Genomic DNA, 13,894 nt, shown 5'->3' on the forward strand with positions numbered 1-13,894 from the left:
GTGTTGTTGCAGTGTTTTTACCAATTCCGCTTTGAGCGTTCTCTGGCACATTGGAATTTTTTTTTTTTTTTTTTTTTTTAGAGGAATTTATTTATTAAGCGTTGAATCCTTACATTGCATATATCGTATCTTAACAACACAGGTAAATAGTATTAAGGAGACCAAACCTATTGCTTTATGCAAGAGGACTTATAGAGATATAATATAGTATAGTATATAGTAATAATAAAAAAAAAGTAATATTATAATATTGGGAGGGAAACTTAGAGTTGGCCAATAGTTTTGGCAAAACCCAATCTCTTCAACCGCCTCAAAGGCCTGGCAGGTAGTAATCGTCTGGCGAGCATACTATGGTGTCTAATTAGCCTGTCACTGTATCTGCTGGTGTGCCTTCCAATCTGCTCCTCTACTGTATGCAGATTCAAATCCCGATGTAGGGTGGAGCCGCGCACGTACCAAGGGCAGTTCGTTATTTGCCTCATGGCGCGATTCTGCAAGACCTGTATCCGTTTATAGTTCGATTTGGCAGCTATACCCCAAATCTGCACACCGTATAGCCAGATCGGGGCTACACAGTGTACATAAACTGCTCTTTTGGCTCTCAGTGACATGGTGCTTCTTCTGTTAATCAGCCACCGCAATTGCTGCATTCTTTGCCCACATTTACGAGCCGTAGCTTTCAAGTGTGGACCAAAAGTAAGACGCTTATCAAGGGTGATACCGAGATACTTTGCTTGCTTTGGTTGGTCCAAAGTTACGCCTTCAAGCTTTATGGGTGGGGTGTGGTCTATGAGCGCTTTCAGGGTGAAGCATGGATTGGTGGTCTTCAGTGGGTTGACTTTTAAATTCCATCTTTTGCACCAAGCTGCCAGAGAGTAGAGGTACTCTTGGAGACCATCTGCTGCCTCAAGGCGGCACTTGGAGCTGTAGAGCAGTGCTATATCGTCCACACTGAAAGCACTAAGCAGTGGAAGATAGCAACAATCCTGATGATCCATAAGCCTGGAAAACCGGAGGACGACCCTGAGTCGTATCGGCCAATAAGTCTCTTGTCTTCCTTATCGAAGGTCTGGGAAAGGCTTCTTGACAATCGTCTTGGTGGGATCATCAAGGAATGCGGTATCTTGCCGGATCATCAGTTTGGCTTTCGGGAGGGCACATTGGACTGATACCAATTTGTTTTGCAAATAATAGTAAATAAATAATAATAAAATGGAACACGCTGTGGTCTGTGCCAAAAAAACCTGTAAGAAGCAGATCACCCACGATCAGCCGAATGTCACCTGCTGGCTCTGCGACAGCGTAGTGCACGCAAAATGCGCTGGATTTTCTGGCCTCGTGAGTGATGCTATAGCCAAACGTAATGGCTTGCATTACCGTTGCGAGGCATGCCGTTCGGTGAAGAAAGACATGGTATCTTTTATGAGGCAGACGCGGAGTGGCTTTAAGGAGCTGACCGTTGGTTTTAAAAACCAATACGATCGGCTCCTAGCCCTGGAGGCTCAGTTTAGTCTCCGAGACGAAAAAGGTCACTCCGCTGGATCTGCAAGTGCCAACCGTCACTCAGCCGTGCGCCGCCGAAAAACTGACTCCGACCACTCAAAGTGTGCAGCAGTTGATTTCATTTGCCACTCCAAGGGCAACGACAGCTGCTGGCGATGCAGATTCGGTAGCCGAATTCATCGCTTCGGAGAATGTGCAGCCAAGTACGTCTGCAGCGTCCGTGTCCGTGGTGTCCGCAAGTTCGCTAGTTGTCCCGTCTATCCCGATCCCACCAGTAAATAGACGTTCCGGACCTCCGGATATTGCCACCACAGGTACTAGGCCTGTGGTGACTAAACCACTGGTGGGAGTCACACCAAAACGACAAGTTTTTGTTTCACGGCTGGCCCCTGACCTCACATCTAATGATGTAATTGCTTTTATTCAAAGCAAAATAAAAGCCGTGGGTTTAAAGGTGGAGAAATTTAACTTCTCTAATGCCAGGGAGATAGCCTCGTTTAAGATAAGCATCTCCACAACTCAATTTGACACCATTTGCTCCGCCAAATGTTGGCCGGAGCATTTGGTGGTGAAGGAGTTTAAGGCTAAGAAGAAGACTAGGCCCGCCCATATCCCTTCCAAATCTTTCCAGTGTGCCACCCTCAACCTCAACTTCCTCTTCCTCAACATTCCGTCTTGCTTACACCTTTCCAAAAAACTAACTTCTCTTTTAGTAACCTATCAGAATGTAAGAGGCTTGCGTAGTAAGCTCAGCATTCTTTTCCGGGATAGTGTTGCATCGTATATCCCACCTTCTTCGGATATTTCAATTTATGAGCAGCATTTGTCCGCTTTAACCGCTGTTTCTTCCTCGCTATCTGATAAAGATCGTATGATAGTTTTTGGTGACTTCAACTTGCCAGGAACTGTTTGGTCTTCGGTAAACGAGTCTAGTATCCTAGTGCCCATGGCACGACATGACTTTGTTGACGGCTTGCTTGACCTGTCCCTGTCTCAAGTCAATCATGTGAAAAATTCCTTGGGTCGATTGCTTGATCTATGCTTTGTATCGGATCCGACCATAGTGTTGTTAACCCGAACCCTTCCGCTCACTATACCTGAAGACGCCTACCACCCTACTTTCGAGCTGTCATATAGGACCAACTGTATTGGATCGGTCGAGTAGACTACCTGAACGTGTCCGCTGCTTTCGTAAAGCCGAGTTTGCGAAGCTTAATAACCTAATTAGGGATTTTGATTGGTCCGCTTTGTACTTGTGCACTGATGTCACAAAAGGCACAAACATTTTTTACAATGCTCTTGGCACATTTTTTGATTCTTGTGTCCCGCTTTCTTGTCCGATTAGATCTAGAAAAGCCCCTTGGTTTACCAAAGAGTTATCCAGTCTAAAAAACTTTAAATCAAGACTTTATAATAAATTTCAAGAAGTATGCTCTCCTACTTCTCACTCTCTTTATGTAATAGCGCGGTCAAACTTTTCAGTTCTTAATGCACAAAGCTATAAGAACTACCTATCTCGTTGCAGGATACGTTTTTCTCAGGACCCTAAACAGTTTTACTGCTTCGTAAACAGTAAGCGTAGAACGTCCGCACACCCATCCTCGCTATCATTTTGTAATACGCAGGAAAATAATGATCAGGCAATTGCCGATCTTTTTGCCCAATTTTTCCAAATTTTTCATCCGTACCCATACGGATTGCGGCATTTTCAGTCCCTTGTTAAATGAATATTCCCTTCTTCATGATCTTCGACTAGTTAAGCCGGTGTTTTCACCGGGTCCAGACGGGGTTCCAGGTTGTGTACTCATTTCACCCTGTCCATTGATTCCTCTTGCTTCCCCCCAATCTGGAAGGAATCGTTTATAATTCCTCTCCATAAAAAAGTTAGCAAGTCTGATGCAAAAAATTATAGAGGTATAGCAAAGTTATCCGCTTTTCCCAAATTGTTTGAGAAGGTTTTAACTCCGCACTTGCAATACCTCTGCAAGTCACTTATATCTCCAACTCAGCATGGATTTATAACGAACTGGTTCGAGTTTACCTCTTTCATTATTAAAGGCTTTCAAGTTAACTTGAAGACAGATGTCATTTACACCGACCGACTTTAGTAAAGCATTCGACTCTGTAAACTATTCCCTTCTAGCACATAAACTTGACCTTTTTGGGTTGCCGCCCAACCTCCTGAGAAGGATTTCTAGCTATCTTTGTTTCAGGTCTCAAAGAGTCTTCTCCCTGTCTTTACCAGTTAAGGTTTCTTCGGGAGTACCACAGGGCAGCCATCTAGGCCTCTTACTCTTCACACTCTTTATTAATTACTTGCCTTCGGTATTAACATACTCTCGAGTACTTATGTATGCGGATGATGTTAAACTCTGTGTCCACACATTTCAGAACACATTTCTAGCATGGTAAATAAGGCCATGGGCGTGCTTGGGTTTATAAAGAGGTGGTCAAAGGAATTTGACGACCCCTATATATCAAAGACTCGCTATACCTCGCTTGTTCGTCCGATCTTAGAATACGGCTCCTGTGTATGGTGCCCTCAGTACAAAGTACACCAGGACCGTATAGAATTAGTACAGAAAAACCTTTTACTCTTTGCTCTGCGGGGCCTTAACTGGGATGCGGGTGTAAGACTCCCATCTTACTCTAGTAGACTACTATTAGTAAACCTCCCATCCTTAGTTAACCGTAGAAAAATGCTTGGTGTGATTTTTATGCACAACTTGATCAGGGGTGACATAGACAGCCCTGATCTGTTGAGCCGCATAAACTTCACGATTCCTATTAGACTGACTAGAAATTGTATACCGTTGTTCCTTCCACTTTGTAGATCGAAGTATTCCTTGCATGAACCATTTTGGGTCTTATGCTCGGATTATAATTCCCTCTACCATATTATATCCAACACTAATTCTCTTAATCTTATTAAATTATTAATCCTTACACACCTTTCTAGTAATTAGTAATTGTAGTGGTATTTGTATTTTGATTGCATGCTTAGTTTCTTAGTAAGATTAGTGCTTATTTTCCTCGAATGTTAGTCTAACAGCTAATCATCTTGAATTTTCACGTTCGGTTCGGCTACGCGCCGTGCGTCATGTGGCAGCGCCCCTCGGTCGGTTGGTCGGGAGGAGGGCTGCGTTTTGCCTGGGATCCGCGCGTAACAGCCTTCCGCTGGTTTCACACGGGCCACTTGACGGTGCAGTAATTGCATCGCCTCTTGATAGATGCAGTCATTGCATGTCAACGTCCAGATAAAAAAAAAGTCCGTGGGGGTGATGAAAGTCAATGTAGAACACATAGCGATGCTGACAGAAACGTAGACATACTCAAAGTAAATCCCTTTGAATTGGTGTTCCGATGTGTAGTTGTGAATTAAGTGAAGATCCATTGCTGTCGTCCCCGGAGCCATCGAATACAACTCGGCATCGCGTGGTGGTTCTATTTGGTTTAAATACTGCGCACAGTATTTTCTGCAGGTGCTCTCTAAAGGTACCTCTCCCAGGTACCTTATCGCTCGTTTAGAAGTAATTGCGGCTCCTCCTACTGTTAACCTCGCTGTCTCCACATGTTTCCTACTACTGATGAGGACCGCTTTTGTCTTGTGCTCGGCAAGTTTGAGCCCTGCCAGGTTTAGCCAGCCCCTTATGTTTTCGATTGCCTCGTTCATGCAGCTCTCCGTCTCCGCTAGGTTTTTCTTCGTGACCGTTACCGCGACATCGTCAGCGAATCCCACGATTTCGACTCCTTGCTGGAAGTTGAGGCGAAGGAGTCCATCGTACATGGTATTCCACAATAGCGGTCCCAGTATAGAGTCCTTGTGGGACTCCTCCCGTGATGGAGTGTGCGCGAGGGCCATCATCCTTTGGCGCATTGGCCAATGTACGCTTCAGTTCTTATTATGGATCTTTGTTAATTATTATTTAAACTACATTTATTGTGCTTCGCATCGAAGTAAGATATCAAGATGCCAGACCGCTTGTCAGAGTATTGCCACACCAGCGAAGGACTCTAAAATCAGTGTTACTGAGGCGCTGCGATCCGGGCTGCCACAATCCGTGTCGTACATCAGCCATCTGTTGTCCAGGTAGTCACTGACCATCGCCTGCAGGTATCCGGGGATTTCGAGTATGCGCAGGGAGGACATTATCTTGCTTCACGATGCTGAGTTAAAGGTATTTTTCACGTCCAGTGCTGCCACCACACAGTATTTTTTGGCCCCGCCGAGCCATCGTGTGCCTTCCAAGGTCTTTCACATCTTATCTAGCGCATCCAGGGTGGAGTGGGCCTTCGTAAAGCCGTACTGGCTGTCGGAGAGTCCACCAGCGGACTCAATTGCCTCCGCTAACCTTGCGCTGATAATGCTTTTCAGCATCTTGCCTGCACCGTCCAGGAGGCAGATAGGCCTGTATGCCGATCGGTCCACCGTGTCTTTCCCAGGTTTTGGTATCAGCACTAGCTTTTGCTTTTTCCATCTTCCAAGAAAGCACCCATCTGTAAGGCATTTGGTGTAGGCCTGCGCAAAAGTCGTCGGGTGCAGGCTAATAGCCAGCTTTTGGGCCCGATTTTGATGCGGTCTGGTCCTGGTGTCTTGCAGTTTGGCACCCTCTTGCCAACTCTGGGGGTACTTGGTGTCCCGTACTCGTGACCCTGTCAACCGCCGTGTCCTGCGCCGGGAATAGGTGCTCGACAATCGCCTTAATTTTTTCCGCTCCTGTTGGTGCCGCGTGCTTTAATGCGCCGGTCTTCTTCATGACCTTGTAAACCTTACCCCAGAGATCGTTTTCGGCTTCTTTGCAAAGATCTAAAAAGAATCGTTGTTTACGACTTTTAATTTCCTTCTTCAGTGCCTTCCTTCTTCGGGTATAGCTTTCCTTGAGAGACTGAAAGTCTTTCGTTCCGCGGGATCTGTGGTATGCCCTTCTGGCGCCTATGCATGCGTGGCGGGCCTCCTCGATTGCTGCGGCCTATGCCCTTTAAACGGTTTGCTGCGCTCCATGCTAGCTTTGCACGCCCTTTCGAGTTCCACCATTTTTTGTTGTTGACTGCCATTCCGTTGCCCAGGCGTTGAAGTCCCCAGCTACTAGCGACGGCGAGTGTGCTCTGATGTCTTCTGCCAATTTGTCGATTGTGTCGCTGAACTCTTGGAGTGATCAGCTGGGTGGTAGGTAGCAGCTGTATACCCAAAGGTCTTTCAGCCTCCCTCGTACGTATCCTTTGGTTCTTTTTATTCCGTCTAGGTGCCTTTCCGGTTTGCCGCACATCCAGATTGCCGCTTTCCTCGATTGATCCGTGACCAAAGTGTTGGATCTCACGGTCTTGTAGGGCTCGCTCAGCAGTGCCAGGTCCGTGCTGAGATCTGTAACGGATTGGGTGAGAGGGTCTTCGGCCCCCTGCATTGGTTAAGATGGCACCAATGGTAACGTAATGACCCAACCAAAATTAGTATGAAGTGCAATAAGATATTCAAAACCAAACTCTTTGTGTTGTCAATGTAAATGTTCCAAAGCTGATCAGCTCCTACACTCACGTCGATTTCGCCTGGTATACCAAATTTAGGGTCCGCTAAGTGTAGATCACGAATCTTTTTCCACATCGCACTGTGGGCCAGCGACCCCATTTTTCGACGTTAATTCGAAAAAATGCATGTCAATGAAACTTAATATTAATTTAACATTTAATTAGTATATACATTAATTTAAAAAAAATCAAAAATCTTTTTTGTTTTAATGCATCCCTGGCCTTGTTGCAACGTTTTAAAGTCAGCTGTTTGATAAGCTGCAATCGATAGTAAAAAACGCTGGAAACTGTTTGTTTACTTTTAGAGCTTACCAAATTGAAACTAAATTCAAAAACTGAAATCAAAGTAATGGAAAAAAAAGGCCAGGGTATGTAGAGTTATTATATTAAACAAATTTGTGATCATGTTTTTGAATATGTTTTTGTGTGTATTGATTTGTGTCGTCCAAAGGTAGAGAATACTTAACCAATCTGCCCGTCTCTTTTTCATTAACTAAAAGCCAATATAACAACTTTCGCGATCCCAGCAATAGCAAATCGTGTGATCTTCTTCCAGCTTACAACAATGCAAGAGAAGCTAAATCAAAATGTAGGCCTCTGGATATTACTGTAACCGAAACAGTTGCTCAAGTCCCATTACAAAAACTTCTAGATCACACTAGTTGTCGCATAATTCAAATGCAAGAAGACATATTCGAAATTATTTAATTGCGATTTCCTGCCAGCTGTCAATTGATGCAAAACTATTTAAAAAATATTGTAAAGAAATATTTACACTATATATGTCCTTGTACTCATGGTTTCCGATGTCGGCAACAGTTCATAAAGTTTTAATTCACGGTTTCCAAATAATAGAAGCATCAGTACTGCCAGCTCTGCCATAAAGCAATAGGTTTGGTCTCCTTAATACTATTTACCTGTGTTGTTAAGATACGATATATGCAATGTACGGATTCAACGCTTAATAATTAAAAAAAAATTTAAAAAAAAAAAAAAAAAAATCAGTACTGCCAGCATGTGTTCTTGGAGAAAACGCAATAAATACTATGAGAGAGACAGACGATTACATGCTCGAAAGGATTCACGACGCAACAATATGACAGATGTTTTCCAAAGAGCAATGGATTGCTCTGATCCTCTTGTATCGAGCATCTATCTGACAAAAAGATTGGGTGGAAATAAAAAGGAACCATTGTCGAAAGCTGTTATTGAACTTTTAGAAACACCATGTTTTGAAAATATTTTTTATAACAATAATGCTTCCCTAGAAACTGATTCTGGTATGTGTGAAAGTGACGAATCGGATTCCGGTAATGAAAATTCATCATCAATAGAAATAGATGTAGAAGAAGATTAATAATAAATTCGTTGTACTTTGAAAAACTTCAACATTCATCCCACTCTAAGTATTAAGTTTAAGTGTAAAAATATTAATTTTTAAGAATTTTAATAACGTATTCTATCATGATGGACTACGTGTTAAAAATCAATATTAGCGAATCTTTTCTTTTATGGGCGTTTGGTGTGGGCGTGGTCGGATCGGTCTACAATTAAGATATATATATATATATACACGTCGATAATATTTTGTGTACAAAATTTTAAGTCTCTAGCTTTATTATTTTAATTTACGTCAAAAAATGGGATCGCTGGCCCACGGTGTGTTAGACTCGATCCTCTGGGCTGGAATCGAGGAGGTTAAATTGTTCACAATCAGACCTGTTACCACTACTGAGGCTGAGCTTGTGCGGAAGAGCAGCGTGAATGTGGCGCAACCTCTAGTAACCCCAGCAGAATTTGCGCGGCAATCCAATTCGTTAAATAAATGATTCGGCGACCATCGTAATAGTTGAACCAGTATCCAGCAGTATCTTGCAGGTTGTCTTGTTGCCCCAGGAGTCGACTATAGTGGCCAAAATCGTTGGCAATATGGCCTGACTCTTGGCCACGAATTTCCTCTCCTCTGTTTGACCACGGCAGTATCAGCATTAGCAGAGAAATTGGACGAAACCGTGGCAGAGCGTATATCCTCTGGAAGAACAAGAGTGTAGTGGAATTACACTGCTTTACTTGATGATATCGGCTTAGACAATTGAATCACAAATTACCATCCATTGCGAACTTGCAACAATCCACTACATCTAGAGCCCTGAATGCATTGAGTGCACGCATAAAGACTGTGTTGATTATGACAATATACACAATCCCGAACAGGCGTATTTGGCACGTCAACATGATGAGAAACTGCACGACGTTTACTTAGAACCGTGTGTGTATCATGGATTAGCTATGGATCTTGACAAGACTCAAGGGCAAAGACAAAGCCGAACAGGTCATTTATGGTAAAATTGCGGTTGGCATCGAAAGAAAGTTTTGACTGAACGAACGAGCAATCAGTGATTTTTTGTTATAAGGGTTTTCGAGCATCTCCCATGCTTCCTGGTAATTGACAACCGAAATGGGAGTACGTTTTATCAGAGACAACTCACCATCCAGATAGGAATACAAACGAGGGGGACCGTTGTTTGTTGCTGCGGACACCGCAACTCTATATTTATACCCGATACTTAGTCAGTATGGCTCTCCTCCGGCAGACGCCGCAAATATTGAACGACACGACAAAGAGTGCGTGCGAGAGAGACAGAAAATCAGTCTGAGCGCAAATTGTGCAAATTGATTTGTTCCTTTTGGCTATAAAAATGATCTGATCTGATCCAGATTCAGCAATCTCATAAATTTTTTTAGTTTTCTCGTATCCTCAATATTGTGGATGAATGGGGCGAAATTTTGAGATAAACGTTTTATAGTGAGATCTAACAGGAGTGCGGATACTAAATTTGGTTACTCTAGCGGTAATAGTCTCTGAGATTTGTGGTGTGGGGTGGCGGCGAAATTTTGAAACAAAGTCGTCTCGGTCCGATATTAGGAGTGTGGATGCCAAATTTGGTTGCTCTAGCTTTTATAGTCTCTGAGATCTAGACGCTAATGTTTTACTTTAAGCAAAGCCGGCTGTTCGGAGCAGAACCCAGCCGATTAGCTGCTTGCCAAATAGCACCTAATTCTTGGCCCTCAGCCGCTTATTTTGTTTGTTACTTATGTCTATGTCACTCATTTGTTTGTTAAAGCTTTGCGCTTGCTTGCCCTGCTAAACGCTCTCTGCCAGCTCGCTCTTCGCTATCTCCGCTTTGCGTCTGCCTACCGAAGTCGGTCGAGCGAAGCTGCGCTTAGCGATCGGAGCGGCAATGTAAAGGGCAGGAAAGCCACACTTGCAATTTGGATGTCACGCATTAAAGAACATATCGCAATTTTATTTCTGCGCCGAGTTTTATTTAATTGAAATAATTAGTCGGACGATTGGGGATAAAAAACATTATCTCCACATAAAATTTTGTGACCCCGACGTGATCTCTGAGTTGCAGTGTCAATTAATTATCATTCGCGATCGACATTCGTTAGCCTTAACAAATTTTCGGCGGTTAAGCACAATTCGGTGCTAAAACATACTTACATACACCTACATACACGCATTGCTGGCTATTAATTTCTCTGTCGCTACAATTCGGTCAGTGCAGTGCAGCGAACTCACGAATACACACAAGCTGAGTACAAAGCGGAATCGGACAGCTCGCACAGCCGCACAGCTAGAGGCATTAGCTGTAATCCCTTTGCTTTCGGTTCCCACGTTTATACGTATACAGGGTGTTTTTTTCGGTCGTGCTGAGTGACTCTTTTAAAACCACAACATGGCAGCACCTGAGCCTACCAATGTCGCGAACGCAGCAATGCCGAGTGATGTTGATTTCTACAAGCACAAGGCCGAGTCCGTCGCGCGCCAACTAAAGGCCATGGATCGCTTTCTCACCAAGGAAGAGCTTGCCGAGTTAGATGAGGCAGAACTTCAAGCTCGCTTAGAGCAAATCGAGCGAATGAATGCGGATTTCGATGCCGCTCAAACGAGCCTTGAAAGGTTGGATTTCCTGCAGTTAGCCCATGATGCCCGGCTGGACTTTGCGAATGTTTATGTCAAAGTTAGGTCCAGGCTGTCGCGGGAGTTGATGGCTGCTCGCACGGTAAATGTTGCCAATTCAACAGCTCGGCATACTCTCGAGGGGAATTCGTCGTTGTTCGCCTATAATAGTATAGGCCGTTCTCGAATGCCCGAGTTGCAGCTTCCGCGATTCGGTGGGAACTACATGGATTGGCCAGAATTCCACTCGATGTTCTCGACAATGGTGCACAAAGACCATCGTATCCCAATCATCGAAAAATTCCAATATCTGCGTGGATGTCTAAATGGTGCTGCGCTGGATACGATTCGTTCCTTGGAACTTTCTGAGGAGAATTACGACAAGGCGTTGAATTTACTAATGTTGCGATTCGATAATAAACTGTTGCATTTTCAGGCACACGTCAAGGCTATTTTCGGACTGCAAGGGGTGGAGAAGGGCTCGGCTATCGGCTTGCGCGCGCTCAGCGACAAAATCAATTCGCACTTGCGTGCACTTCAGACCTTGGCGACCCCGCAGGAGATTTCGGATGGGTTGCTGATCTTCATCATAGGCTCGAAACTGGACCACAAAACAAAAGAGAAATGGGAAGAGAACTTGCCGACGTCAGGATTGCCTCGGTGGTCAAGCATGGCCTCATTTTTGGAAGCGAGATGTCGGATGCTGGAGAATTTGGGATCAGCCATGGCAACAAGTCCTAGTCAACAGGTGGGAGAAGACAAACCTGTCACCCTTATCACCTCCAGTAACGACCATCCTAACCCCATATGTAACCATTGCAATTCCTCCGAGCATTACATATCTAGATGTCAGGCATTCCTGAATCTCTCTGCGTTTGAAAGGTACAAAGAAGCAAAGAAGAGCCGCTTGTGTTTGAACTGCCTCAACAAAGGCCATGAATTGCAGAGGTGCAGGTCAGGACTTTGCAGGCATTGCCAGGCCAAACCTCACACGCTACTCCACATTCCATCGGGAACTGGTGCTTCATCTTCCTCTTCACCGGCCGAGGAATCGATCCAGCAAGAGGCCGCGACTGTGCTTGTAGCAAGCGGGTGTTCTAGCCCTCCCCCCTCGATCCAGAAATCTCAGCCCAGCCAGAACGTGTTGCTACCTACTGCCCTCGTCCATGTAACAGATCGTTATGGAGCACTTATCCCATGTCGTGCCATTTTGGATTCTGCGTCACAGGCAAACTTTGTAACATCTAGACTTGCTGATCAGTTGCAGTTGGATCATCGCTCGTCTTATGTTCACATCTCTGGAATCGTAGATTCCATTTTACCTTCGAGCAAGTCTGTACATATAGTTGTACAATCCCAGGACGCAAGCTATCGAGCTTCCTTCGCTGCAATTGTCACCAACTCAATTACGGAAATGCAGCCTAACTTCGGCCTAGACGCAAAGGATTGGCCGATGCCGAATAATCTAAAACTAGCTGATCCTAATTTCTCCAAGCCCCAACGTATCGATCTGTTGATAGGTGGTGGTTTGTTCTTCGATTTAATTTGCGTCGGACAGATTCGACTATCAGACCAATTGCCAACATTGTAGGAGACAAAACTTGGTTGGATAGTGTCAGGAAGCATTGATAGCTCGGAGAATAAGCGTGCAGTTTTAGCCGCTTTTGAAAATTCCTCCTCCATCTCTAATGACGATTTTCGGCCCACAACGCTGGAGTACCAAAACTTAGAGCAGCAATGCAGGAAGCAGCTGCTCGAGTGCCAGGTGCAAGTGGAAAAACTGCGATCGGAGAATCAGGAACTGCAGCGCGAACTTTTCGATATATTAAAAACCTACATATCCACGCTAAATGAAATTCAACTTTCAACAATTTCTACATTGCCAAATTTCCTGCCATTCTATGCAATTACAGAGGTTCCCGATGATCAAGACGTAATCACGACAAGCCGCCTTCGTAAAGAAGCGCCGATTGCTGCATTCGACGATCATCCCAGCGTAGCCGCCAGCTGCGCCCAAGCAAGCATCTTCAAGAGGGCCGTTGGAAAAATCGTTGGAAAGTTCTGCCCCTTCAGGATGGATCTGTTGAAAGCCTTTGCCTTCCAACGGGGGGTGAATGTTCGGAGCTGAACCCAGCCGATTAGCTGCTTGCCAAATAGCACCTAATTCTTGGCCCTCAGCCGCTTATTTTGTTTGTTACTTATGTCTATGTCACTCATTTGTTTGTTAAAGCTTTGCGCTTGCTTGCCCTGCTAAACGCTCTCTGCCAGCTCGCTCTTCGCTATCTCCGCTTTGCGTCTGCCTACCGAAGTCGGTCGAGCGAAGCTGCGCTTAGCGATCGGAGCGGCAATGTAAAGGGCAGGAAAGCCACACTTGCAATTTGGATGTCACGCATTAAAGAACATATCGCAATTTTATTTCTGCGCCGAAATAATTAGTCGGCCGATTGGGGATAAAAAACATTATCTCCACACCGGCTATGCTACGTGTGTGTTAGAGAGAGAGAGGGCGAGAAAAAATGAAAAAGTTTTCTTGATGCTGGCTATAATAATAATATGATCCAATTCAGATTCTGCAGTCTAAAAGATATGGTCGTTCTCAACGATTCTCGTTCGTTCTCTTTCGTAGTGATCAGACGCGTTTTTGTTTTGCGCTCCGCATTTTTTCCTTTTGTTTTGAATAAACAGCCGGTGTTTTCCTAAATAAACTTTAATTAACTTCCTAACCAGCCTACAATCTGGAAACCTATTCTATTCCGCGAGTGCATGGCTTTTGATTTGTGAGTGAGTACGCATTACATTGCATTACAGTCCGCTCTCATCTTGTAGCTTTTTTTGTATTATCACGCTCTCCCTATCACCTAAACTTAAATAACTGTTCTTTCTCTCTCGCTCTCGTAACTT

At 44.4% G+C, this 13,894-nt stretch overlaps 1 long non-coding RNA gene across 3 annotated transcripts; it reads left to right on the plus strand.

The window, feature by feature from the left end:
• Positions 1 to 7,265: 7,265 nt before the first annotated feature.
• Positions 7,266 to 8,409, plus strand: LOC117184210 (uncharacterized). 3 transcript variants are annotated; one of them, XR_004469488.1, is made up of 2 exons: positions 7,266 to 7,394; positions 7,478 to 8,409. It is a non-coding gene; the product is annotated as an uncharacterized lncRNA (long non-coding RNA). The 3 variants fall into 3 exon arrangements; XR_004469489.1 differs by having other exon boundaries at positions 7,554 to 8,409; XR_004469490.1 differs by having other exon boundaries at positions 7,583 to 8,409.
• The last annotated feature ends 5,485 nt before the right edge of the window (positions 8,410 to 13,894 follow it).

This window comes from Drosophila pseudoobscura, chromosome 4, assembly GCF_009870125.1.
Source record: "Drosophila pseudoobscura strain MV-25-SWS-2005 chromosome 4, UCI_Dpse_MV25, whole genome shotgun sequence".
Classification (NCBI taxonomy): Eukaryota; Metazoa; Arthropoda; class Insecta; order Diptera; family Drosophilidae; genus Drosophila; species Drosophila pseudoobscura.